We start from the raw sequence: 3,549 nt of genomic DNA on the forward strand, positions 1-3,549 counted from the left end.
TTTCTGATTGTCTAAAAAGACAAGAGCATACTCTCTTACCTCTCAAAATTTATTTAAAACATGAAATACAGATTTGTTCTTTAACCAGATAGCAATTTAGGTGCCTAAAAATGAATTTAAAGAATACATGATGTTTGGTCGATTCTTCTCAGGCAACCTGCAAAGACAATGAATCAATAATCATATTGCCTTTGTGCGACAAGCATATTCTTCAACAAGCGTTCTACATAAACAAATTAGGCTATGAAAAATTCTAAGATAGATAGATAAACAACCAGGGTCAGTCGTCAGTATAATCAATTTGAACAGAAAACGAGAGTCATAAAATTTGCTTTTTTTCTCTTCTTAACCAAGAAAATACAGAATCGTATGACAATATTTACCAGATCGTATGATATAGGATTCCAGTTCGTACGACACATGCAGTTTGTCGTTTTGGCCTGTGAGAAATATCGTACAATATTACGTAGAGACTGTACAGACGAAAATCCAAAAAGTCAAAAATTTGAAAAATAACAAAAATAAAAAGTCAGTCTTGGAGGCCGAAAACTGCCCCACGGTGGGTGCCAGAGATGTGTGTGTGAAAACGTGAAAAGAGGTCTGATAGCTGCAGGCACAACACTTCAATTAATTCATTACATGTAAGGTTAGTAAATCAATAATCAATAAATAATAAACCATAACAAAGCGACTAATTGCCTTCTAAAAGATGCGAGTATAAGATTGCTCTCAGATTTTTATAAGCAATACCAGTGACTAGACTACACCAAGACGAAGGATTTAATCTATATGATAATGATAAACAAGCAAAACAGATGCAAGATGGATGAATAATTCAAGCAATAGTGATTCAAGCAATATGGATTCAAGCAATAATGGATAAACTAAACTAAGATGCAATAAATCTCAAAAAAACACAATATCTTCAATGACTCGAGCAAAATCAACATAATAATAATAATCTCCAAGTGTGTTCTGAAAAATCTCTGGGGTGTTTTGAATGAGAGATGAAGGTTGAATTTATAGAGAATTACAAGAGAGATAGTGAAAAAGCTCAATTTAGGATTAATTGAAAATAATTGAGAAATCAGGTTCAGTTAACCTTGAGGTAGATTCCAATTATAGTTTAAATGAAATGCATTTAGATAGGAAGTTCAAGTTGAATTAGAAATAAGAATTAATTAATTCCATGCATTTGTGATAAAAATAGATAATTATTTGATTTATTCAAGAAAAAAATCTTTTTAATGCAACTGAACTTCTTTTTCTGAAAAGCTTTGAGTTCTAATTTTAGAGAATGATTAATAATTCATTTTATTTTATTTTCTAATTTCAAGTTCTAAATTTAGAAGAAGAAATAATATCTCAAGTTTGATTTATCTCTCAATTCTTTTATTCTATTTTCAATTCAACTCTTGCTTTGTAATTAATTCCTCTTTTGTAATAAATTAATTCCTTTTTTTTGCATGATTAAATGGTAAATTTATTAATTAATTAAATATGCTAGGATATTTAATAAATTAAATAGGATAATTGATTAAAATGATATTCTTGAAATGATTTAATTAATTAAATAAATATTTAATTAATATTGAGTAATTGATTTGCCATGTGACATTTGATGATTAAATAATTAATTAATGTGCTCAAAGTTGATTTAATTGCCTTTGGTTAGGACCTTGGTGATGTTGTCGAGATTAGGGGCCCATGGTTTAGATGACCATTTTTAGGGTATTACAGAAGCCATTATCTAACACATGATTATAATAAATGTATGTAAGAAGTAATGTAATCTGATGCCCTCCTAAATGGCACAAGGTTAGCAAATGACAAATAACACAAAAGACACGAAACCGTTAGTGTTAGTCAATCAAAAACTAATCTAAAAAGGCATAGCAAGAGAGATACTAGAAACATGCAAGCATATTTAACTATCAAAACAAACATGATGAGGCATCTCCAAATACCTCCTAACATGCTCTTAGTTTCTTTCTCCCTTGTTCCTCTCCTCTCCAAGTTCCAAAATAGTGTAGCTTTCAGTAGTTTTTTGCACTATGGATGCTTATGGAGGATTGAGATTGTAGTATTGAGCTCCAAATGTGAAATAAGAAGCTAATACTATGCTATTGATGCTAAAATGATTTATTTTAACCAAAATGACAAGATATTAGTTAATTATGCTAGAATGCTCTCTTAAAATGCTTATAGCTTAAATGCATACAAGTTTTCAGGATCTGGATTATGAAGGAATGAGCTCTATTTATAGAAAAAATGGAGTAATGGATGGTTGAGATTGAGTAATCTCAACAAGGGTCAGGATTGAATGATTTCAAATCTATGTGAGGGCTTTCAACCCAATCCCAGGATGACAAGTGTCAATGTGAGATAGGTTGAGAGGGGAGGGAATATGCATTAAATGCCTGATATGACCTTGGGAGCTAAAGTCAAGGTTGGTTGAATGAATAAATTCTTTATTCAAAGAATAAAGCTTTTATCCAATGGATAAACTCTTGTGCAAATGTGAAATGGATAAATATGGTCAAAACAATAAATGTTTGGGGGGACAAGTTTGAAATAACCATAAATGGTTATGTAAGAGCCATAAATGGTCATGTAAGAGCCATTAGTGGTCTTGGAAGACTTTGGGGGTTAATTTGTTGAACACACAAAGCATTAAATGCTTTTCAAAGACTTTGGAGTCTTTGAGAAGTGACTCCATTTTGCTTTAGGAATGTGACAATAATTAGGAGATGGATTAGGCTAATTAGGAAGGGGTTAGAAGAATTTAGAAGGGGATTAGATTTTGCAAGTGGATTTGGTGGGTGAGGGAAAATATGATTTTATTAAAATAAAAATTCATTTATTTCAATAAATGTGTGCAAGTTGCATTTGTAGGAAAATGCAAGTGGGGTGTGGATAATGATTTAATAAATGTCTTATTTAATTTATTTAAAAAAGGAATAGGGGGATTTTAATTAAATAAATAGATTTTATTTATTTAATTGATTTGAATTTGATTTAATGAATTAATTAAAATAAATTGAATAATTTATTTAATTAATAGAAGAATGTTTTGGGAATAAATTAATTAAATATTAATTTAATTAACTGATGGCTAGTGGATTTTTAATTAAATAAATAACGAATATTTATTTAATTAAGTTGGACAGATTTGTGTGACTACATTTGCCCCTCTTTGAGACGGTGCGGTTTATCGCATCGTTTCAAAGAAAGAAAAATTGGTGTGAAGAAATGCCCCATAAAATGTAAATTTAATGGGTGGTATGCTCCCTCGAGAGATGGGCTGAATTTTTTTGAAAAATCGGGCAATCTCTCGAAAAAGAATGAAAATTGGCAGGGTGGTAGAAGAGAAGAAGTTAGCCATACGGGTGAAAAATAGAAGAAAACGGGGGAAACATGGAGAAATGGGGGGCTCGGGAAGTTCACGGGGACCATGGCGGTGAGCGGGGAGAAGTTACGGTGACCACGAAGGGTATAAATGGGGTGAAATGGGCGAAAACAGAATCATTTGTGACCGCGACCATTTTG

The sequence above is a fragment of the Cryptomeria japonica genome, chromosome 6 (assembly GCF_030272615.1).
Source record: "Cryptomeria japonica chromosome 6, Sugi_1.0, whole genome shotgun sequence".
In the NCBI taxonomy this organism is placed as follows: domain Eukaryota; kingdom Viridiplantae; phylum Streptophyta; class Pinopsida; order Cupressales; family Cupressaceae; genus Cryptomeria; species Cryptomeria japonica.